This window comes from Mauremys mutica, chromosome 5, assembly GCF_020497125.1.
Source record: "Mauremys mutica isolate MM-2020 ecotype Southern chromosome 5, ASM2049712v1, whole genome shotgun sequence".
Classification (NCBI taxonomy): Eukaryota; Metazoa; Chordata; order Testudines; family Geoemydidae; genus Mauremys; species Mauremys mutica.
The window spans coordinates 70,303,107-70,329,165 of record NC_059076.1 but is presented as its reverse complement, the minus strand read 5'-3'; the positions used below and the strand labels follow the sequence as shown (position 1 = coordinate 70,329,165).

Sequence of the window (26,059 nt, the reverse complement as noted above, 5' to 3'; positions counted from 1 at the left end):
TGGCGGGAGTGAAATTAATAAGCTCCTGTCACTACTGTGTACTGCAGTATCAAGACATAGCAGACAGCATCGGCTTTACAGGGGGGAAAAACCTTTCACAGCAATACCATCACGTCCATTTAATCAAACAAAAATGCAATAACAAGGGGCATGGGAATGAAGATGATGCTTTTTACATCCAGAGTATTTCATTTAGATCTTTAGGATGTTAAGAGTTGATTTTTAATTAAATATGGGACAGTTTAAATCCCTTCTTAGAAAACAGACATGCTACAGTGATTATTTAGATGAGCCAGAAGGAGGTCTGTTTCTTCTATAATGGAATAAATATAACTTTTATTAATTATCGTACTTCTTATCTATCCTCTTTTAAAAAGTTTTCAAGTAATTAAAAACCAAGGGGCAGATTTTCAAAACATTACCTCTATTTATGCACATTCTAATTTGCATGTTCTCTCACTTTAAGTAAGCCATTTTATGCACTGTCAGTTGTCTGTGCAAAAGATGGTTTACATATACATACAAAGCAATATGAGATTTGCACATACACATTCTATCATATGTGCTCACTAGATAATTTGCAAAAAAAAAGTATGTGCAAACAATTACAGGAAGAAAGATACACACACCCCTACACCCTTCAGGCCTCTTTGAAAAGTTGCCCGTAAGAAGGTGAACTGATCAATTGTTATTATGCAGTCAGTGTTCAGCACTAGTAGATTTTCAGATCATATAACTGATGGTACTGGTGATGTTTACGAAGTATAGAAATGTGGCTGGTACAAAGATATGATTTTATTTCTGAGGTTTCTCAAATGTTCTCATTTAGAAAGTTTTTCACAAGGAGAGAAATATATTTCTACATATATTGAATTTATATTGAAGACAAATTAACTTGTTTAGCATCGTACCTTTTTAATATGCATATATGTATTATGTTTTTCTCATTGCAGAAAATTCATTACTATATTTGTTAAATAATATACAGCTTCCCTGAATATCTGTTACAGCATAAGGCACTACTATTTGGAATCTCAGTTCATTAGTCTCTAGACTCACTCCCAGCTCCCCTGGGGAGGAAGACCGAGCTTCATGTCCCTAGCCAGTGACACCTCTAGCTGATCCAGAGGTAGTGTTGATGGAACCCAGAGAATGTTTTCTTCCAGTCCTCCTTGATGAGGAGTCTCCACCATGTAGGACCTTAAAGGGGGGGGGGTTCTTGGGATTTTTTAAAAGGGTCCCTTCCTGTAAACGAATCAAACTGGTCCATAAACATTGGATAGACCTCGAAACAGTTCAGAAGTTCAATCTGGTTAAAGTTCAGATGACTAGCTCAGCAATCTGAGCCTCATCAGCCTTAGCATGACCAGATATTTCGATATCATTGGGACCGTCTCAATATTAGGGGCTTCTTCTTATATAGGCAACTATACCCTCTGCTCTCTGGGAAAAAAAAGTGTCCCAAATTTTCACACTAGCTATCTGGTTTCCCTAATCAGCCTTCAAAATAGGGCTGGAAATATTATAAGGTAAGGTTTTCTCATGAGATATCTGGCACTTCCTGATTTTGCTAGAAATACCATGAGAAAAACTTTTGTTATGGTCCCTTGGCAGCGTTCTGGTTTTGGCAGGAACTAGGCATTGCAGACATACATGAAAATGAACAATAATTATAATAGTAGTATCACCAACAATAGCATTAACCATTCTTGTTTAAGTGTAAATGATGTGCAGGTAAGGTTCGGTATTAGTTTTGGGTGAAGACTGGAGTACTTATGTTTTCTGTACAACTTTTCCCATCCCCTCTATTTCCCCTCTCTGTCCCCTCTTCATGGGCCACTACAACCCCCACCCCCACCCCTTACCATTAATGGAGTTTGAACACATTAAGGAGAGAATGCTCCAGTAAAAATCATCCACTCATTTTCAAACCAGCATTCAGAATGATGCTAGAAATGGATAGTAATAAACAGAGAGTGTCTCATCTTATCCATTGAAGTATTACCATATATACGCGTTCATTAGCCCATTCATTTATAAGCTGACCCCCCAAGATGGATAGGTAAAAATAGCAAAAACTGTATGACCCTTTCATAAGCCGACCCTATATTTCAGGGGTTGGCAAACTTTGGCTCCTGGCCCATTAGGGTAAGCCGCTAGTGGGCCTGGATATTTTGTTTACCTGGAGCGTTCACAGGCAAGGAGCTCCTCAGCTCCCAGTGGCTGCAGTTTGCTGTTCTCAGCCAATGGGAGCTGTGGGAAGTGGCGCCACTTTCCACAGCTCCCATTGGCTGGGAACGGCAAACCGTGGCCACTGGGAGCTGAGGCGCTCTGTGTCCGCAGATGCTCCAAGTAAACAAAACGTCCCTACCCACCAGTGGCTTACTCTGACGGGCCGGGAGACAAAGTTTGCCAACCCCTGCTATATTTTAAAAGCTGGCGTCAAAAGAAACACTTAAAAGTTTTGCTAGAATTATTTTAATGTAATCTAATGAAAAACCTGTTGTTGTTATAATAATAACTGAACAAATATATATTCACCTTCAAAATTACAGTCAATATTTAAAATCAGTAAATGGATATTTAAAACAAGTAACTTAGAACAATATGAGACTTTAAAAAGTCTTAAAATCCTTCGAAGTCTGAATCAGTCTCTGATTCACCAAACCGTTCATTAAACTCAGCTTCAGTCACAGCTGCACCTGCATTGTCATCATAGATGTCAGCAGTGTCGTCTTCAGACTTAGATTCCTTTTCATCATCAGCCTCTGTTGTGTCATCATCAAATATGGCATCATCTTCTGACCCATTGAGTGCATTGCTGATACACCATTTCCTAAATGATTTTTCTATCATTTCCGAGGGAATGGACACCCATGCGTCCTTGATCCACTGGGTGACCAGATTGATTTCGGGCTTCCTAAGATTCCCGCCTTTTGTCATCTTCGCCATGCCTGAGCACATCCATTCAGACCACTTTTTGCGTAGCCTGTCTTTAAAGGGTTTGTTCAGGCAGACATCAAGCGGCTGTAGAACTGAAGTTAAGCCTCCAGGTATTACAGCCAGGTATTACAAGTTTCATATTTTTGGCCACATTTTTCACCTCATCCGTCTTGTGTGCCCTGAACATGTCCCAAATGAGCATAGCAAGTTTCTTGAAAAGTGCTCCTGGTCTCTTATTCCACCTTTTTCCCAGCCATTCAATAGTCCCACTTTCACCCATCCATCCCTTTTCGTGTGCATGTATGATGACACCAGCAGGAAATTTAATGTTTTTAGGCAAGGTTTTTCTATTAAAAATAACAATAGGAGGGAGCTTTGATCCATTTGCCAAACATGATAAAACCACCGTAAAATGGATTTTTTCATGGCCAGTGGTTTTAAAACTGTTTTCTCATCAGCACCGGTTACCGTTCTGTTGCTTGGGAGATCGAATGTCATCGATATTTTCTTCCAGATCTCTTGGCAGCTTTTGTGCTATCTTTGTTCGCTGATGAAGACATGACGGTTCATGAAGCGACTGCCCCAACCCGCTGATGCGACAAACATTGATAGCTTTACTTACTTGTATTTGTCGTCTTTCGACATTAGCAGAGCACACAGACAAATTCCAGTTCTACTGACAATGTACCCATTTTGTCGACATTCAAGAATCCAGTTATTGAGATCTTTCTCCAGCTCAGGAAATGAAGTACACCTCATTGGACATTTTTTCTTGCTTCTTGGCATGTCTTTTGGTGTTTTTTTATTTTTTTTTGCCATTCTCTTACTTGCTTCTGATTGTTACAGAATTCATGAGCAGCGGCGCAATTATTGTTTGCTTCTGCATATTCAACAACTTTAAGTTTGAACACTGTGTGATAAGCAGACATTTTTCTTTTGATTTCACTATTGTTCATTTTAAATACTAGTATGAAAATAGATTATTATTATTGTAGTTATAGATTTTGTAGGACTTTATATAGGAATGTCACCTGCTTTATCACTGTCAAATTATTATTGTTCTTTGTTTATTTCAAAGCATGCCTGTAGATTGGCATGTCTGTGGGGATAATAGGCTATTTCAGTTTTATTAGAGATTCCATCGATTCTGCACATTATATTTTCATATTGGCTCGAGACTTATGAGGTCCATTGTATAAAGAAATGCACAAAGAGAACAAATTACACAGTAGCGGACTGACACCAGTGCTATAGTGCTATCATTCATTGTATTTTTCTGATTGGCTTGTAAAGTGTAGCATTTTTTGAAATGCATGGGTCAAATGTCATGCAGATCTGCAGCACTGCTCTTTCAGTATTCCTTTCAAGCCAATCTAGTCCACTAAACAAAGCCTTTGCAACTTTAAAAGGCTGCAGTATTGACATCAATAAATGGGTCAGCAAACTTTGGTTCTCAGCCTGTCAAGGTAAGCCGCTGGTGGGTTGGGATGTTTTGTTTACCTGGAGCATCTGCAAGCATGGAGCTCCTCATCTCCCTGTGGCTGCGGTTCGCCATTCCCAGCCAATGGGAATGGTGAACCGGGGCCTCAGGGAGATGAGTGGGTCCATGCCTGCAGACACTCCAGGTAAACAAAATGAAAAGGTATTAGATATTCAATTCAATGATTTCATAGAGTTTAAAATCATCACATTTTGGTGTAGACCTGTTTATAAGATGACCTCTGCTCTTTGATGCATCACTTTTTTACCAAAAATATTCGGCTTATGAATGAGTATATACGGAATTCATCTCAGCAGTTAGGCATATCAAGGGCAGCGGTAGCTTGTATATTTAAAACAAATTTAATTAAATATAAAAATACTTTTATCTTCCTCTAACTAATTTATTTTATCTGATTTTCCTCCCTCCCCACCAGTTATCTCCTTCACTCATCTTTCAGTAAGTACAGTGAATATAGGCATAGCTTTATTTACTTTGTTGAGTGGAGTTGGGAGATGGTATATGGATGTGACTCCAAAATGTCCAACTACCCAGGTGCAATATCCAAAGCCATACTCAATTTCAGGATAAAAAGAGACACAAAGCATTCACAATCTCTGAGAAACCAATAGAATGTTCACAGGATTTACATCAGCTGAGGATCTGGCACTAGATGTGTTGCTCAGAATTTTTTTGGAGAGATCTTATCAGCAAGATTATGATTAAAACTCAGATCCATAATCAACTTGTGGAACTCCCAGCCACTAGATATCATTGAGACCCAGGGCTAGAGCCACAAAGGGAATTAGGTACCTACCTGCCACTTTAAGAGCCTAAGTCCAAAATTTAGATCCAAAAGCCCCCCTGCTCAGCTGACACCTAAACTAGAAGGACCATTGGTTTGATTCAATAAGGCAGTTGCTATGTTCTGAAATTTAGTTAAAAGCCAGTGCCCACAAACACTTCTTAAAGATTAGACTAAATAAATGCAATGTCAATAGGAAATATATTCCACAAACAAGAGGACAAGAGAAAAATGCTCAGATGTGTTCTGGTGCTCAGTACTCAAGGAGACTTTGAAGGGGGAGCTAATATAAAGGACTATATGATGCTACTCTGAAAAGTCAAGTTCTAAACTTCTCAGATTGAGCACCCAAAATTAGAAGGATACCTTTGACAGTTTGACTCTAATCTCTGTGCCTCAGTTTCCCATGTGTAAAATGGGGATAATAACACCCCCTCATCTCAGAACAATGTATTGAATATTAATTCATTATTGTTTGTAAAGAACTAAGGTACTGTGATGAGGGCACCACAGCAAAGCCCATGAGGAAATTAATAATTCTATATTCAGTGCAGGGTCTGGATGGTATGCGGTAAATAATGCATTGAACCACACTGATTGAGGATGGAAAGAAATATTTAATAGGTACCCATTCAGTGGGCACCATCCATTCAGTGATCTGAATGAAGCAGGGGGCTTTTGGCAAAAGTTAATATATAATCATGTAACTGAAGATTGTATCAAAATGCATACACACAGGAGGGGAAAACTAAGGATTCCTGATGAAACTTAATTTTGGCATTTCTTAATGTTGAGTACTTGACCTTTAATAGTCTTCTAACATAGCTTTTTAAGATGTAATATACATTAAACTAAACTTGTGGTGACTGAAGAAAAGGAGAGGGTGAACAGCTGCAGTGCAGTGGGCTAAAGACACTACAGGTGTGTTGGCTTAATTGGCAAATAAGTGTGTATAACTAAAGCACAGAGGGTGCAGAGCAGGAACTCATAAAGGAACAAAAGATTCAGGCACAGAACTTAAGGTGAATATAGAGGTAAATAAAATAATTTACCCTTATTATAGCTAGAATTGCAGTTGGTGGGAGTGGATGGTTGTGGCTTATACTACCTGAAGAAATCTGAGGGAAAATCCAGTAAATTGTAAGACTATTGTTTAGCAGTTAATTTAACAGCAAATGTTTTTTCTTGTAGTGCTGTATTACTAAATAGAACTGCAACTGGTTGTCTTTAGTGTGGAGAAAAATCTGAGGAGAATGTGGGGTAGTTGCTATGCCAAGTTTGGGGGGGCTTTTGGAGTCAAGTAAAGGAGAGTGGATAAGGATGCAAGTTAGTGCTGGTTTAGAGGAACTGTGAATGACTAGCCAACTACAAAAGCAGTTTTTCCTCCCTTGGTGTTAGGGCCACCCAGAGGATTCAGGGGGCCTGGGGCAGGACTGAGTCTTCGGCAGCAATTCGGCAGCGGGTCCCTCTTGGAGGGAAGGACCTGCCGCCGAATTGCCACTGAAGAATGAAGCCGCGGTGGTAGAGCAGCCTAAGTGCCGCTGATCGTGGCTTTTTTTTTTTTTCTGCCGCTTGCGGCGCTTGTACTCACCGGGCGGCGCTTCGAGGCTTCGGCAGCACTTCTGCGGCGGGTCCTTCCCTCGCTCCGAGTCTTCTGCTGTACTGAAGGACCCGCCGCCAAAGACCCAGAGCGAGGGAAGGGCCTGCCATGGAAGTGCAGCCGAAAACCCGGAGCAGCTCGCGGGGCCTCTGTGGGGCCTGGGGCAAATTGCCCCACTTGCCCCCACCACGCTGGGCAGCCCTGCTTGGTGTTCACACCTCAACTGCTAGAAGAGGGCCTCATCCTCCCTGATTGAACTAACCTCATTATCTCCAGACTGATTCTGGCCTGCATATTTATACCTGCCTCTGGAAATTTCCATTACATGCGTCTGACGAAGTGGGTGTTCACCCACAAAAGCTTATGCTCCAATACATCTGTTAGTCTATACGGTGCCACAGGACTCTGTTGCTTTGTGCTACAATGTTAGCAGTGGAAAACAAGGGCTTCTGTAAGGAGCTTTTCTGTGGCACCACTCTGCACAGAAAATAACAATGGTATTTCAACCACTATTCTCAGTTTGTGCTAGAATAAGGGCTTTTAAACATTGAACTGCTGTTCAATGAGGCTGTGTATCTGTTATTGTGGTAAGCAGAAGCTGTTTGAAGAAGTGGGATATTTCTTGGCTGTATTTTGTCCTATGAGGAAGCTGTGATTGAAGTCCCTTGCTCTGCTCTGCCATTTCTGGGAAGAGAGACTGTGTTTTAGCTAATAAGGATGACACTTAAGGCTTTTTATCTACACTAGCAAGAGGAACATACTGTGAGAAACTAGTGGCAAAAAATACAGAAAACTTCGTATGTTACAAAGCAAGGCAGAGCCTTTCTAGATGAAAGAACAGCCCATTCAGGCATTTCTGCCTAATATTTTTAATCAGGGATTGATTTTTGGGTGGGTGGCATCACATCAGTGATTTAGCACTTTTATTTTTTAATCTAAACTCTCTAACCCTTTGGGTTAAAGTATCTGCAGGGAGCCTGAAATAAGAGCTGTGGAAAGTGTGAACTGCCCCATTCACATCAGTGGAATGTCAGTTCAGATACCCAAAATAGGAATTAAAATGTCAATGTTAACTTTTTCACTATTCAAAAAGTGTGCAGATCTGATTTCCCACCCCCCCTCCCTCCAATCTACTGTGGGTGTGATCTAAATGTGGTGACATGACTGGATGGTGTTTGGCAGACACCTCTTCCAACCCCCACTCCCCCAATCTGACTTGTGAAACTAAAAGGGACAATCCCACAAATTTAATAGTTCACTTACTCCCCACTGAGGGGAGTTAAATCTATGGAGCCTCAGTGACCACTTCACCCCATACTTGTGAGGCCATTAGCCCAACAGAGCAGATTTAAACCCCAATCAGTTTTCTCCCTGAATCTAATGGCAGCTACTGCTCCTCCCTCTGTTAGAGGCTATTTGCAGATTGACAGATGTGACCTGGGTGTAACCAAACTGTTTTTCTTTGTAACCATGATAGCTAGAAATGTGTATAGCTATATAACTCTCTTTAAATAAAAACTTTGATTCTGGGACCACCTATGTTTTGGACATCTGGACAATGTTGTGAGTAGTCTTATTTAGCATCACAACTGGGAGCTTGGCTTTGTGGGAGGAACTGGGAGAGAATGCCACTCTATTGCGTGGCCTACCTACATGCTAGTTTGAGACGTGCTTTCCATTGTACTGATCACACTTTTGACTCCTGAATCTGATACTTCAATAGATGACTGAGAAGCTTTGTTTGGTGTTACAAATACAAACCAACTTGGTTTTGGTGACTTCACTGTTTCCACCATGAAGTGAACTAAATCAGTAAATGTATCTAAAGAAGGAAAACTTGCTGATGGCACTTTTTAAGAGTCACAGAAATAGTGACTGGACAGTAAAACAGTGGCTTCTTTCTGTTAAAGCTGAGCACTTTGAAAAACCTGGCACTACTAGCAGGGACTACTGTCTCAGACTGCATTCTCACCTTGGTTAGTTCTCAGTAATAATTACTCTGCTTCAGTCTACACGGTGCAAAAGAAAAAACACAAGTCCCATGGCAGCAAGTGTCAGTGTCTGGGTCAACTGACTCAGGCTCACACTATGTGGCTGAAAATAGCAGTGTAGAATGTTCCTGGCATGGGCTCCAAAACCCAAAACAGGCAAAAGTAAGTGTCTGAGCAAAGCTGTCCAATTGTGCAGCAATGAACTCGGGTGAATTTTTGAGGTGTGAGTTATTCAATGTCGCAAATGCTGCAGTAGGATGCCAAAATTCTCCTTGAGCAAGTAGAAAAGTTAGGATCTTTTTAAATAAAACACTATTAATACATGTGCAGTAGCTGTTCTATGAAATATTATGTGGGTACTCTACCCCAGCATAAGCACCTTAGTTAAATATACACTTTTCTACTGACCTGTCTGTGGGTTGCATCACAGTGCCCCATATTAGTTTCTGTGTGTGTGCGCGCACAGAATGATTTAAACACTTTACATAAACTTTCTATTTAGCTTAAAAAATCTGATCTGGTTACTCTCTTTCTCAAATAATATTTGTGCAAAGATGGTGGTCACAGTGGTGAGTTCCACTACAGTAGGGTAAAGGGATGGAGAAAATCTATTAGTTCCTCTCCCTGATTTTTTTTTTTTAAAGTCACTTTACATTTCCTAGTGTTTTCTCTTTCAAAAGAGACAATGGAAGGAGTGCTTTTCATTTCTCTTGGGAGACTCCTTCCCCCTCACCCCTCGACTAAGTCACTTTTTTAATATAATAACAAAACTGGTATTTTTTGGGGATACTATGCAACTACCTACAGTTCTGGTGGGATGCTAAACTCCTACTTTGAGTTTATTTTGGTCTTTGTTTTTTAATATCCTTTTGGTAATGCCAACAGCTGGAAACCCAATGCCAGGTCCTGCTGTGTTGCTATTCTAGATTTGTCTATTGCTAACCTCTGAGTTGGCTGGAGCAGTCATGCATCAGTCTTGGATAAGTAAATGTAGATTATTTCACCGATATCCACTTTATTTCTAAGTCTCTCTGTTCCTCTAATCATAGAAAAAAATAGTACTGGAAATGTGACTTTAAAAAAAAACAAAAAAAAACAACAGCTGTCCAGAACCTAAAGTTCAGCTATAAACTAATGAAACTCCATTGTTGGGCATGATAGTCACAGGATTTCCTTCAGCAGGGCTTGTGTAAATGGCCAAAGTCCTCACTCTACAATAATCTGTATTGCTGGGTAGCAGTAGCCAGTGTAGCTCTGTCTCTGCTGTTCTGTTCAGTTCAGAAACCACAGTCATACTCTCCAAATGGTATGTGTTTAAAATAAAGATCAAGGGCCAAATTTATCCTGGTGTCAATCATGTCACTAATGGAGTTATTTTGGAGACTAATTTGCTTCCATGTCTGTATCTTAGACCTTGTGAGAGGATATATTTATGTTGAAGTTTCCCAGTTGGCTCCTCTAGACAGTTCCATCTGTCTCAGACTGCATTCTCACCTTGGTTAGTTCTGAGTAATAATTACTCTGCTTCAGTCTACACGGTGCAAAAGAAAAAACACAAGTCCCATGGCAGCAAGTGTCAGTGTCTGGGTTAACTGACTCAGGCTCACACTATGTGGCTGAAAATAGCAGTGTAGAATGTTCCTGGCATGGGCTCCAAAACCCCATCAGGGTCTTGTAGACCAGGTGCCAGTCTGTTTATGCTGGTATTTTTAGCTCTGTAGCCCAAGTAAGTTGGCCTGGGCTTTGAGACTTGCCAGTGCAAGTGTAGACAGTGAGCAACAATAAGTTCATCTTGCACTGTGCTAATATGAACACCATCTTGGAACAGGGAAGAATGCAAAGTGCCTAATTGCTAGCTTGAATAGAATGTTGATTATTAAAATAACTGTGGTAATATCTCATTTCTAGTGATAACAGTAGATTGTCTCACACTCACGTTAGCCTGGAGTCCTTGATAGTGGATATTTTCTGTGGTTATTCCAGCCACCTTTTCTTGCTTGGGGCGGCAAAAAACCTAGAGCCTACCCTGATTGTAAAGCTTAACTTTTTTCTTCAGGACTTTTCCATTACAGGCAAAAGGAAAAGTCTGCACTGTGGGCCAAACTGGCTTGCTTATTCCCTACTGTGGGTTCCTCCCTCAGACAATATCAAATGTATTGCATTTATGATTGTCATAAATATAAAGGGAAGGGTAACCACCTTTATATTATAAAATCCCTCCTGGCAAGAGGCACACAATCCTTTTTACCTGTAAAGGGTTAAGAAGCTCGGGTAACCTAGCTGGCACCTGACCAAAAGGACCAATAAGGGAACAAGAGATTTTTCAAATCTGGGGAGGGGGGAAGAGCTTTGTTTTGTTTGTTCTTTGTCTGTCAGTTCGGTGTGCTTGCCAGAGACAGATCAAGAAGGCAAGCAATCCAACTCAATTAGAATTAGAAAGTAATAATAAGGGAATTCATTAGCTTACTTTTATTTTTGGCTTGTGATTTTCCTTGTCTAGAGGGAGGTTTATCTCTGGATTTGTAACTTTAAGGTTTTGCCTGGAGGGGAGATCTTCTATATTCTTGAGTCTTTTGTTATTCTGTAAAGTACTTACCACCCCAATTTTACCTTTTCTTTAATTAAAATTTGTCTTTTAAGAACCTGTTTGTTTTTTCGTTTTTAAAATCCAAGGGTTTGGGTCTTTGTTAACCTGTACCAATTTGTGAGGATACTATTCTCAAGCCTGCCCAGGAAAGAGTGTAGGGGCTGGGGGGGGGGGCGATATTTGGGGAAGGTAGGGCTCCAAGTGTCCCTCCCTAAATGTTTCTTTAAATCGCTTGGTGGTGGCAGCGTTACTTAATCCAAGGAATAGGGGAGTTTTTAACGTAAGCTGGTAGAAATAAGCTTAGGGGGTTTTCATGCGGGTCCCCATGTCTGCACTCTAAAACTCAGAGTGAGGAGGGAACCCTGACAATGACTGAGGATTTCTTTTATTAATGATTCATAACCTTGCTATTCTTGTGATATACTTCAAAAATGTGTTTGTGTTTTTTTAATTTTAGACATCTTGAAGTGACTCCGCAACAGCCTTCTGAAAATCAGTCCCTTTTATGTCATCTCAAGACTTGGGCGCACACAAACTGGTACTCAAAATCACTTGTCACTTCTGAAATACAGGATAGTAAGATTGTGCATCCCAGATTAGGTGCTAAACCCTCTAAAAATTGCAGAAAATCAAGGCTAAGAGTTTGAGTATCTTAAGTTCAAGATTTCTAAATATGGAATTAAAAGCTTAACTTTAGGTGTCAATTTTTGAAAATATTGCTGTGTGTGCAATGTGTGCTATTTAGGTGTTGCTGCACCATGCGGGGTGTGGTGTTGGGAAGTTTCTAAGGGCTTGGGTTGACCCATGATTTTTTTTTTTTTTTTTTTTAGCATAATGCTCACTCCATGGTGACCAACCCTTACCACTGGAAGACTCTGATCTCTCACTGGGTTTTAGTTAACAATCAAGGGTCTTGTTCTCCCTTGTCTTGCATCTTGTGCAGTCATTTACCCGTGCAAAGAAGATGAAACAGCACTAACATTCTGATTTTTCCCTCCCTGCACTCCGCACTGAAGTCAGTTCTTCAGTTTAACAAAATGTTAGAATGTTTTTAGGTCTCAGGTGGTCTATTTGGAGGAAAGTCTGTTTATGTAACATTTTATTTTTACATTTTTAAGGACTTTTTTTGAAAACAATGTCTTTATTTCTAAGTCAGTAGCAGAAACAGATGAACTCCTCAGAGAAAAGGCTCCTGTTTTTATGCAAATATTTTCCGTATTTCTCTTGTACATTTTTAAAAATATTGTGAGGATATCTATTATAAAGAGCATTGTTTTTCAGTAGACTTTGTTTCAAAGTTTCCCATGAGGTGTCAGTGGGTCTTTTAAGTTTTAGCTTCTTCATCTTTAGAACTGGTGTTTTAAATGTGACATCAAGCCTGTCTTTCAAAAACCTCTGCCTCCCCCCCCCCCCCCACACAAAAAAAAGTGTGTGGAATTTTACCATGCTCCCACGACTCTTTTGGGTGGGTGCTTATTTTGACTGAAAGCTCATTAAAATAGTACTTGTGAATTGGATGCATCTGTCCTGGTCCTTGTTTTTTAAAGGAAATCTTAAGACTGAACTAGTGATCACTGAAATAGTTGGTGGTGAGTTTTTCACAGATGAAAACACCCAAGAAGATAAGTATAGTTCAAGTAATTGCTTATATCCAGCTACGCAACTGAAAACCTTGCCCTTGTTGATGCAGCAGAAAGTCTTCACCAATGAGATTTCACAAGTGAGAATGCTCAGTGTGCCAGGAAAATCCAATAGTGCCCCACTCCCAAGTCTCAAACCTATTTTGGTAAAGTGGTGTGGTATGGTATAGGCAAACATAGCAAGTACATCATGACCCTGGGACTAACATTTTACATAGTTCTGAAGATGATTTGCCTCTGAGATTGAATCAGTTATACTCGTTGCTCTAATTGTATGTTATGTATGGCTGATAAGCTATTATCCCCTTCTGACTAGCCAAAAATTTGGTGGTTCCAGTTAGGAGGAGAAATTGGTGACAGTTGGGTATTTCTTTGGTGTAATCTTTATTTTCAAGAGATGCATGAAGTCCTGTGTTTCAACAAGAAGGTTTCAGAGTAGCAGCCATGTTAGTCTGTATCCGCAAAAAGAACAGGAGTACTTGTGGCACCTTAGAGACTAACAAATTTATTTGAGCATAAGCTTTCGTGGGCTACAGCCCACTTCATTGGATGCATGCAATGGAAAATACAAGTAGGAAGATGTATGGTAACACCCATTGTTCCATGTTCTGTGTATATACACATCTTCCTACTTGTATTTTCCATTGGATGCATCCAATGAAGTGGGCTGTAGCCCACGAAAGCTTATGCTCAAATAAATTTGTTAGTCTCTAAGGTGCCACAAGTACGCCTGTTCTTTCAACATAGAAGGAATCAAATAGCAGGAAATCACTTTTTCTGCTCATAGCACCAAGAAGGTGTGAGGTGTGGGTTTTGTTTGTTTTAAAGCCTGACCCAAAAACCTCTCACCAGGTTTCTTCCAAGGTTATGCACCATGCTTTCAGCTGCTCTTGATGGCTGTCTTTGTTGTCTCTGGTCCTCTAGTTCTGCCTTTCCTCATACATTTCCTCCCCCCCCCCCCAAAAAAAACCAATGCTCAGCAAAGTTGGTAAGTGGGGTCACATATTTCTGTTATCTTAGGTGGGCGCTTATGCTTAAATTTGTTAGGTGAAAACACACCCTTCAATTATCGGCCTCGATGAGGGTCAACTCCTTTTGATAACAAGGTTCCATCCACCTCCATAACACTATCGGTGGAGCTATACTTCTTACCAGCTTTTATGAGACACATAGGGCCAAGTGACTTTCAGCGGATCATAACGGTTCCTCTGATACATATAAAGCATGCCTTTTAAGGTGAGATCACGATTATATGAAAATGAAGAATACAGGGGCTACAGTACACTCCCCCAAGATATAGCATATCACACATAGTCTGTCACCAAAATGGTGCATCAGCCCCATGAATTCTAAGTGCAAGCTGTTTCCTCTAAACACAGTGGTTTTCAGTCATTCTAGAACACGTTTACTTCTCTAGAGGTAAAAATTGTAGCTGAACTATGTAGTTCAATCACTATCCAATACTCCCTGTGGTTTGTTAGAATAATAAGGGTTGTCTTAGGAACAAACTGAAAGGAAAACAAGGTTTATACACTGTGTGAAACTTGACGCAACTGAATCAGTTGCCTTTTTTAGGTAAAATCTGTAAATACATAAAATGAAAGCTTTTACAACATGCTATGGGCCTTCCTTTGTAACACACTTACTCCTATTGAATATGCAATAGGACTTCCCCCAAAAGGACTGTTGTGGCATAAAGTATTACTTGAAGAGTATGGGTGGCATAAACAAGCCTTTAATTACTTCTATCTGTTCTTTCCCTGCTATATCCTAGAAGTCTTTGCACAAGTTACTACAGTGTTTCAAATGATGTAGAAATCCCCCACTGTTTCCAAATATTTGTTGCAGTAGTTATGGGGAACGTGTGCTAGTGATCTTCTGCCCCTTCCTCCCTGGAAACTACTGGGAATCTCTTTAGGATACAGAGGCCATAATGACCAGTAACTGAGAACTGATGTAGATAAACTTGGCTTATATTGTGAGAGAGCGCAATAAGACCAATGAAGAGGGATTTGTTTGCTTGCCTTTTTTAAGTAGATGGTAAAGCTCACTTTTTGGAGGCATATATACCCAATAATATCTATGATTCAGAAGGAACAAAGCCTTCATGTTGCAATAGAAACTAGAGATGGCCATCAAATCAGTTATTGAAAGTGTTGCATTATTTTTTTAGCAACTAATGAGCAAACTGCTTTTAAGGAATGTGACAATTTCCAGAGCCAGTGTCTATGCACATCAGGTACTATCTGAAGTAGTAAAACACTACTTGCAAAAACTGATATGTTAGCTTTCTATCATATGTATGAAAACTGCCACTAAGCCAGACTGTACCTAATGATAGTTTCCCTCCGATTTGGAGGGGGGAGGGAGAGTTGTACTGAATGATTATGGAAATAAATATCAAGCGAACTCCCTGTGTATGATGACAGCAGCAGTGTCACTCTCTCAGTAGATCTGAGGAAAGAGGTGATATTTGACATTGTTTCCTTTAGCTGAACTGTTTAAATCTAGCAAAATGGGTTTAATATTTAAAATAAATATTGTTGCACACGGCTCACAGAAGCTTTGATTTCCACGCTGCTATGGTATAAGCCAGAGGAATGGTAACAGCTCTGTGACAGAGTGCAGGGAGTGAGCATTGGAGTTTGCACTCTGATCACTTAGACTAATTAGTGCCCCAGCAGAAGCTGATGGGAGGGGGAGCAATGATCTAATCAGACTGGTGGGCTGAGTGAGGTAAGAACTCAATTGGCCCCAATAGCCCAATGCTGATAAGAGGCATCAGAAGGAAGTGCAAGGAGGAGGGAGAGGGAGGAATGAGCTAGCATGACAGGGCTCAGAGTAGGGAGACTTCTGTTCCCCCTCTGATTCTGGTGAGAGGGCTAAAAGCTTGGCTAATATTGTAAATAGGCTGTTGCATGGAAATTGTAGTGATGTTGGTAGAAGGAACTAGAAATAAAAGGTCAGTGAGTGTATGTCTGGTGGAGCTTTTGTAGTTTCTGCAGGGAAGAAGATGGAGGTGTTGCTCCAAGGTAGTGACTTAAAGACCCTGAAAATTTAACCAGATTCAAAAACCTGACCTTATTTATGGCTCTTTCACCCATTCCTTTATTTGGAGCTATTGTTGCCCCTTCTGAAGTGATCGCAAACTTGGGGCCTTGCAAGTCAGTTTCCTATTTGGAGAAGAAATTAGTGATGTTGAGTAGCCTTGTGTAATTTATTTAAATATAACATACAAATCCTTTTTCCTAGAAAACATAACTCTTTCCAGGGGCGGCTCTACCTTTTTGGCCGCCCCAAGCAGTCATGCGCGGGAGGCGCCCCGGAGCCGCAGACCTCCCGTGGGCATGACTGCGGAGGGTCCGCTGGTCACGCGGCTCGGCTGGACCTCCCGCAGCTGCGGACGGTTCGCAGGTCCGGCGGCTCCGCTTGAGCTGCCGCAGTCATGCCTGCGGGAGGTCCAGCCGAGCCGCGGGACGAGCGCCCCCTCCGCAGTCATGCCTGCGGCAGGTCCGGTCGTCCCGGGGCTCCGGTGGACCTCCCGCAGGCATGACTGCGGCAGGTCCGCCGGCCCAGCCTGCCGTCCCCCCGGGAAAGGGCCGCCCTACGTGCGTGCTTGCCGCACTGGGGTCTGGAGCCGGCCCTGACTCTTTCAAAAAATATCTCTGGCACTGCTGCATTATCCTATGAAGCAGCTGCTTTGGGGGTGGGTGAGGTTTGTCTCTAGTACTTGCAAAAAAAAACAAACTCAAAACAAATCCAGCTGTTTAAACTGTCTTATACCCTCTTTGTCCTTAACTTTACACCTGTGAAACACCAAGTCCAGGGCTATCCTCAGACAGCAAAAGACCTGGAAAAAGGTGACCTACCCATTAACCCTCCTTTTTGCAGATACTCTGTGACACAAAGGAAGCTCACAAGTCTAATGGCTCAGACAAAGAGTTGTGCTGTAACCCACACAATACCCGTAACAATAGTGATTACTAGGAGTCTGACAAAACACTTGTCAGAAAATGTGTATTAATCAAAACCATAACTTCTGAGGGAAACCCAATTATATAATTTTAGGACACTTCAGGAGATATGAAACCCCCAGATTCAAGTCCCAGCTTTGCTGATTTATAGCACTGACTTCAACCTGACTCTCCCACATCCCAGCCACTGCCACTTATGTCAGTGAAGCTTATCTCACACAAGGTGTGAATAAGCCACTGCCCTGAGCGACATAAGTTACACCAACCTAAAAGCTGTTGTGGACAGCGGTATGTCAGTGGGAGAGCATCTCTTGCTGACATAGCTACCGCCAGTTATTGGGGGTGGATTAATTAAGTCGACAGAAGCATTCTCTCCCTTTGGCGTAGAGTCAGGTGTGATGGAAGCTTTCAAAGTGGGGAAGGGCCCACTGGCACTCTAACCATGACCACTTCCCCCTGAGCCCCCTGCCCTCACACCACCTCTTCTCCCCAAGACCCCACCCCTGACTCACTCCCCTTTGCCCCTCCCCCTGTCGCTTGCCCTTATGGTTGGTAAAAAGTGATGGGGCCATGTCTCCCCCCCCCCCCATTCCAGTGCTCCTGATTAAAAGTGGCCACACTAGAGAGCTTACAGCAGTGCAGCTGCATCAGTACAGCAGCACCGCTGCAAGCTTTCTAGTGTAGCCATAGCCATATACAAAGTGGAGCAACCTCAACACTGAAGAGACCTACCTCAGAGTACCCCATAGCATAGCAGTCAGGTTTCTGAAAATGTGGGAGACCCAGGTTCAAGTTGTTGCTCCAAACAAGAGTGAAACTAATACTTCCAAGTCATTTTCATAGTATTGCCACCCCCAAATATTCAAAAATCATTAATCAGGCTCACCAAAAATCATGAGATGGGTTTTGAAAATGATCATGCACAAAATAATAGATTTGGTGTTCTTTTTATTTACATTCTGCTTTTTTGAGCCTTTAGGGTGCACTGGGTTCACATTTTAAGGCTTTCTCCACAGCCACAAGGGCTAGAAACTTCATTTTTCTTTAAGAATTAAGGCTGAAATAATCATCACTTGACTGAAGGAGCTGGGGCTTCAAAGAAAATAATAATGATCATGAGACTCATGACAAAATCATCAGTTGGCAACACTACTTTCACTTCTGTTTAAAGGCTAGTTACTTTCCAGAAGGGTCTTAAACATACTACAGTGATTGAGTTGCAGTTTTCACAAGAGAATATTTTAAATCAAACACCAACAAAATTCCAAATTTTCAAGTTGAGAAAAAAGTTCAGACTTCTGAGCTATATCAGGGCCACTGCAGGCAGGGGAGAAAGAAGGGGGGGGGGGAAAACAGGCACAGGAGCTCTGTGCAGCTCTTCCTCGTGAAAGAAAGTTGGAGGATCAAATCTTCTAGCCCTGGTCTACACACAGCCCCTGGTTCGAGCTAGGGTACGCGAATTCAGCTACGTGAATAACGTAGCTGAATTCGAACTACCCTAGTTCGAATGACTTACCGTCCAGACGCTGCGGAAGCGAACTCCGCGGCTCCAAGGTCGACTCCGGCAACTCCTCCTGCCGCGGTGGAGTACCGGAGTCGACCGCGGCGCTTCCGGAGTTCGAACTATCGCGTCTAGATCAGACGCGATAGTTCGAACTCCGAGAAGTCAAACTCGCCGCGTCGACCTGGCGGGTAAGTATAGACGTGGCCCTAGTCCTTAATCAAGTAAAACTTCTATTGCCACAGTGCCTCCACTAATAGATATTCACTTCACAGTGAACATGTGATAACATATGTGGTCAATAAATATCTGAGCCATCTTCTCCAGAGTTACACATCTTGTGCAGTGGCTCAGGGACTGCATTTTCTGTCATATTTTGAACAGTGCTGAGCACACAGATACTGCCCAGTGAATACAAATCATAACAATAATTGTTGACTTTGTGGACTGAGTGGATGCAATTTGTATTTTGTTCTTGAGTTGGCCTGAATACAGCTGAAATCCTAAGAATTTGTGGCATAATCACATCTGATACTTGTACGACACTTCCTCATTCCTCCTTTTCTCAAACTCAAAACAAAAGACAAAATAAAATGATTTTCAGTTAAAAACTAAAATGGCACAGTAGACATTGCTGTACAACCCAGCCTGGGGCAGAACCTGTGACCCATTGGCGGTTTAAGTGATCTCCTCTTATCTGACTTTCTTATTTTCCCTTCTCCCGCATCCCCCGCTGAAGTGGCTTTGGTTTTGCTCCCATCGGAGTCATCTTGAGAGAGAGAGAGATACAGTAGATAGGAAGCTAGCCCTGAGAGACCTGGGTCTACTCTCTCCACCCCCCCATGGACTTTAACACTTTCCTGTATGACCCCCCCACCCCCTGCATTTGGCCCCTTCTTTTCACCCCTATCCCAATAGGTGCTGGCTTCCTCCGGGCCCAGGGGATTTCTCAACCCCCTGGTTCTGTCCCTGCCCCGCCTTTTCCTGCCCAGTTCTGCCCCTGAGTGTGCCGTCTCCTCCTCCTTCCTCCCTGAGCCTCCTGCATGCTGCAAAACAGCTGATTGTGGCAGGGCAGGAGGGAGGGGGAGGAGTGAAGTACTGGGAGGTAAGGGGAGGGGACCTGGCTGCCAGTGGATGCTAAGCACCCACAGAGTTGGTGCCTAGGCCTACCCCAACCTCACATCTCCTCTTTTTCTGAATGTAACCTTGGCTCAGAGGGCTTAGCTGTATTTCTTCTGAGTCCCCTGCATTGTCTCTTCAGCACTCCCCCTCAGAGAGATTCCTGTTTTACAGGTTAATCTAAGGCTTTCCAGATCCTTAATTTAATTACTAGTCTTGTCTTGTCTTAATTACCCTGCCTCTGTTGGTAAACAAAGCACTGATTTCCCTGCCCCAGGGGCACAAGCTGAGAGAAGAACCTCTCTGCAGAACTTGCATTCCACACTAATTCTGTGCAGTTAAGATCTCCACCTGGGAGCAAACTTCCTGTATGAAACTTGGGTGGGGGGTGGCAGCCCCCTGCCCTCCCTAATTAGTGCTCTTGGTCATCCCACAATGCCCTGCAGTGACAGAGTTGGTACAAGCACTCCTGGTGAGGATGCGCACCACTGACACAAGGAGTGTAGTGTGAACACGCACAAGTGATTTAATTACTGCAGTGGCTATATGCTGACTTAACTCTAGGTCAACATAATTTTGTAGTGTAGACATGCCCTCAAGAGAGTGAGTTACTGAAAGTCTGTTTGCAAATAATAATCTTAGGGGAAAAAGATTGGAGACACTAGAGACTTGAAATGTTTTAAGTGCTCTAACTTCTGCAAAGGACTTATCTGGATCAGTAAAAGGCTTAACTCAAAAGCTTTTACAATTAACATCTACAAAATCCATTTTACATCGAAGTCGGGTATAGGGCGTTGTTTGCAGGATCAGGGCAATTAACTGTAAACTCTCTTGTACAGTGGCTAGCACACTGGGGCCCCAATCTTGAATGGATCCTTCAGGTGCTGTCACAATACAGTAATAAAATACTTACAGCCACGCTTAGTTGTGGTGACTCTTCTAGATGAGAGAGCTGAATGCTGCTGCTGATTTTTAATTTTTGAGTTTGTCCTTTATCAAAGAGACCCAATTTAAAAAAAAACCACACAAAACCTCATGAAGCCCTTCATTGTTTCCCCCACTTCATGGAATACCATATGGCATTAGCAATGTTCCTAGTCACCACTAGCTTTGGGGCTTGACTTTGATCCCTCCCAGTCCCCTGGCTTATACTCCATGAACAAAATCCTGTTCAGGTATCATTAAATCAAGTCTGGGTATTGCTTTCAATATTTACAATGTAAACCTTTAGAAGGCATTAACAATGTAACAAATCTTCTGGGCTAGGCTCCAAGTTCTAGAAAACATAAGGGGCTAGGAGGACTATTTTGTGTGAACTTGCATGATGTGAAATAGATTGATTTGCACAGACTTGCTGTTAAATCACCCATTCGACCACCTACTGTGCATCATATCTTGCCACATCATTAATCTCAACTACTGTATGGGAACTGGAGTCTGTAAAAAGACTGCCTACCAAAGGAGCTGTCCCTAGGCAAATGCATAGAAGAAAAGCTCTCAGATATTCAATCAGCCTATTTACTAGGGAGTTTTTTTTCCTCCAAAGTAGCAAAAATATATATGGGGGGGGGGGTCCAGTGGCCATGGGTATATAAATTGATAGTCTATACCCAGTAGTACTGGGTTTTTCCAAGTCTTGACAGATAACTGCATACACAAAGTGCAGGCTAGATGCTTGGTATTACAGAAAACACTACTGCCTGTGTTTAAACCACTTCACCTTGAATGGTACCTTAGAATATGTTCTAACTACTTTTGCTACTATCTGTTCTTGTATTTAGCTGTGACTAGAGTACTTTTCCCAGACCTAGAAAGAGCTCTGTGCACCTTGAAAGCTTGTCTCCCTCACAATAGAAGTTAGTCTGATAAAAGATGTTACCTCACCTACTTCATCTCTCGACTTAAACCAGGCATTCAGTACCACTGCAATAGTTTGAGTTAGAACAGTTTTGTATCTGCAAATTAAGAGCAATGAGAAGTTCAAAACATGCCTTATTCAGGGCTAGTGCAATCTTTCTTGCAGTCTGTTACAGCTGAATCTTTTCTAAGTGAGACACTTGATATGTGGCAAATTCTGCAGATAGATAAGCTCTGGTGCACATGCAGTGTCCTGATCAGAGAGATTTCCAGATGGTATTTCTTAGCTGGTGAGTAGAGGTGTGGTTTTTTTGTTTTGTTTTGGAATACAATATCTTGTCTAATCTATTTTAGTTTTTATACACTCACTATTGCTGTCTTATCTCTAGTGCTAGCTCAGAGTCAGCTATTATGCCTAATAGAAAGAATGGTGCACAAGTACTAATCATGCTGGTCAGCAAACATGTGCCCAGAAGGTGTCATAACTTGATAGTTTTTTCATTGCAACACTTCATGTTGTGATACCAGCCTTTAAGTTCTGTGTTTGCGAAGCCCATTTTCCCAGCTCAGATTTAATAGAGGACTATATAAGGGAGAGAATACCCACCCCTGCCATTGTGCTGTGGGGTTGAACTCTACAAGCAAAAATCTTAGGATTTTACTAGAATCTTGAGCTTGGCTTTCAGACTTCTGGTGGATCAATTTGGATAGTTCCAGAGCTGTTTTTTCTTAGAGTTAATCTACTACAATTTCACAGGCAATTTAATTATAACAATCATCTATCACAGGTTCAGTACTCTAGCCAAGCTTGTAACTTAAGCACTTGAATACCATGCTGATGAGTTGTATAAAATGCTTAGATAGCTAGAATGACTATTTGCTCTCCTACCTTTGCCCTGTTGCTATAAGATTTTCCACCTTACTCCATAGCTTGGTAATAGGAATATTTTGGAGGAACCGCAGTCTGGGAAAGTACATCTTTAAGATGATGTGCTGGGGGAAAAAGGCAGCTGAGTAAAGGAGAGGAAGAAGGGTCATAAAGCAGTTGGTGATTGGGTCATGGAGGTACTGGAAAGGACAGCTGGGAGAAGCAAGAAAGTGCGGCCCGGTTGGGAGCCAGTTGTTGAGAAGATGCTTGTGAGGATATGAGAGACAGGATAGAGTAGGATTCTTCCTTGAGCACTGTTGTTGAGAAGTGTTTAGAGGAGGGGGGTTTAAGGATCAGGATATGGCTTGGATAGGTGCATATACAAACCTTCCTGAGCTATCTCCAGTTTAGGCATAGATTAGAACTTCTAAAGGAGGGTGTATGTGTGGTGTTAAAATGAAAGCGGTATCTGAATATGGGGAGCTGTAAATGATGTATGTACAGGGAATGAACCCCTGTCCAGCTGATGCACGTTCACTCTAGTGCAGAGAGCCTTTATAAGGTGGCCTGAAGCATCAATGAAACCCTTAATATGGGACTTAAAAGGGGTAAAGTGGTATGTATGCCCTCATGCAGATTCTCTGCACTGGAGTAAATTTTGTGTGTAGCAAGTACAGCATTTTATTTCAATAAAGTACAAAGCTGACATGTTCCTACTACATGATAAACAATGTGGTCTGTGGCTGTCATATTGCCATAAGTTAAGAGGGAAGGAAGCTTCAATTAGACTGAGAGACTCAGGACATGGCTACACTTGCGAGTTAGAGTGCATTAAAGCAGCCCCGGGCGCCCTAACTCACAATGCATCCACACTGGCATTCCTCCCCCCCCCCCCCCGAACTGTCTTGAACATCTTTCATCAAAATGATTATTAGCAGAGAGGGATATAATAATATAATATGGCTCATACATACACAACTACAGTGGCATTAATTTTAGTGTTGTCTATGTGAAAACTGATTATCAAGAATTCCAACAACAGCGGATTAGAGAGGACAGAGATGTTAGGCACTTCATAGCCTAAAAGGTATACTAGTGGAGATGGAATTGATTGAGTAGACTCTAATTAAAATGTCTGTCAGGGATAGCTGAAATGTTTGGTCTTAACTGGAACATATATTTCTGAGAGATTTTGATTGCAGTGAAACTGCATCTTTCAAAGAGCCTGTCATTGGGAAGCCTTCTCAGAGAAGAGACAACCTCCATCCCAGAATAATCAATAGCCTACATCTGCCTGATGAGAAGCAGGGATTTGCACCAGGGTCTCCCACATCCAGATGGGTGCCCAGACCACTTTCGCTATTTTTCATTTTTGAAGGAAAAGTTTTTGTTCCAATGCAGAACAGAATAAATAAAATCAAACTGCGTTCTCCCCACTGCAAAATGGAATTCTTATTTTTTAGGCTAGCCCTATCTGCCAGCTTTAATTGACTTCACTACAATGGTAGCCATACATGCGAGAGCAATTCTTTATTCCTTGTGAATGCTTATTCTCTCTTCATAATGTATAAAAGTTAATAATCTTCTGTAACAGACTACCTGAAGCAAGAGGAAGAATGTGTATTTTTTAGCTATTGTATATTATTATCTTGTGTATCTCAGAGGTCTGTTAGATTTGAACTTTACCAGTGTTTGATGTTTACGGAAACAGCTATTCAAGATTTGTGCTGATGCTTTCTGCTTCATATTGAATTTAGCAGCTTTCAAAATTTCTCTGAGGTAAAATGATATATTGATTGAACATTTTGGGCTTCAGCATAACATTTGCTACTCTTTTAATGTACAAAAGGTATCTTCCCTGCAGGCTGTGTGATTTGAACATTTTAAAATTTCTTGATTATGCTTGGTCACAATAGTAATCACTTATTTTAACTTTAAGCAATAACTGTGTTAGTATGAGAACTTAATCGTGTTACTTGATTGAGGATAAGATTTCATATGTCAGGTGGCTTTGTAATAGTTTTAAGACAGTGATAACCTGGATTTGGTAGTGGGGAGATGTCAGAAGTACAGCCCTGATAAATTGTCTTGCTGTAAATATTCTAAGTATGTGTGTGGTATATGTGGGTGTTTTGTTGTTTGTTTTTTTTAATTGATTTAATCAGCTCAAGATTTCTGGGAGAAATCTTTGTTCTAGTTGAAACTGCATCTATCTAGGTAACACTTAGTTAGCGCTCATCACTGTGGTAGCTGATCTCCTGAAGCCAACTCCAACCATTGAGCTTTGGAGTGACTCCATTGCTGTTTCATACTTTGGGCGAAGAGGAAAGATTCATTTCCTCCCTTCCCATTAGAGATATCCAGCACCCAACTGAGTTACTCAGGATTTGTGCCTTAATTTAGGGCAGGACCCTTCCAGCACACAGAGTGGTAAGTAGTTCCTCTCACAAGTAATTTCACTGAAGTCAACGGGGTGAATCGGAGTCACAATCTGGCCCCAAACAAAAAAATTGCTCAACATTTGGCTCAGTTTGTCTTAGTGTTATTTTGAAAGTGAGCATTGTCTTTTTCATCTATATTTGAGATGATGAGACTAGCTGTGCCTCAGAATAGAAACTTCATCTAGGAGCAGGCTGTTATAGAACCTACAACAAAAGGAATTACATGAGTATACACATTGAATATACTTAATTGACTTACGAAGGAAGGAAGTTAGTATCTTGCATACAGTGACTAATATATCCCTTCTGTTCTGTGTATGACTGCATTGTCTGCTTTGACTATTACACCTTTATCTGTAAACATAAGTCTTCATAACTTGAACGATGCCATGTACTTAACTTAGCATTGACTTGCAGAAGGGGAGACCTTTTGTCCCAGGCCGGAAGGTGCATTGAGAGAAAACCAGCATGGGAGCTGTGCACCTCTTCAAATAGCCCTTCCACTTCTCTGCATTGGTGTAGTACCAAAATTAAGCTAAATATGCAATACGGGAGTTTAAAATTTGAAGACAGAACAAAACACTTAGTACAGCAGTCTGTAGGTGGATTACACTGAGTGCAGACAGCGTATCAAGAGCAAAATGAGAGATACATAGGTAATATATGCAGAGTATAATCAGTTCAGTGAGCAGGTGTATTCCATGAATTGCCTCTAATGTGAATAATAACTTAAAACACTTGTTACTGGAAGCCAGTGTCATGTCCTCAGAACAGGAAGCCACGTAAGTCTGAGTTTAAATCCTAGCAGACGTATAATAAGTACCTTAAACTGAATTAAGGCTCCCTGTTGTAAAACTTTGAGAGAGTCAGTCATTCTATGGCATTGTGGGTTTTTAATAGTGCATTCATCCCCAAGCTATTTTTTGTGCATTTATTTCTGATTTAGAAACTCTTCAAAGCACCATTAGGGACACTTCTACTGGAGGATATCTTCACCTAAGCAACTAAATATGAAAAAGAGAGGCTCTGTTTTAATGTGACAAAGGTGACTTGCTCTTCTTCAAAACAAAACTTACAGCAAATATGTCCTTAAAGCCAGATACTTGCAGTCCCTTAGTCTTTTGCAGCTTTATTTCATATCAGATCAAATGTCCAATGTTTTGGTCCTGGGTCTTTAACTGAGTAGTTTACAGAAACAGAAAAACAAAAGCCCTACTTATACAAAGCTAACAAAAATAGATGCTATAAACAAC

At 41.4% G+C, this 26,059-nt stretch overlaps 1 long non-coding RNA gene across 1 annotated transcript; it reads left to right on the top strand.

The window, feature by feature from the left end:
* The first annotated feature begins 6,136 nt into the window (after nucleotides 1–6,136).
* LOC123371015 lies at nucleotides 6,137–12,815 on the top strand. Its single transcript, XR_006579686.1, has 3 exons — nucleotides 6,137–6,262; nucleotides 11,864–11,944; nucleotides 12,237–12,815. It is a non-coding gene; the product is annotated as an uncharacterized LOC123371015 (long non-coding RNA).
* The last annotated feature ends 13,244 nt before the right edge of the window (nucleotides 12,816–26,059 follow it).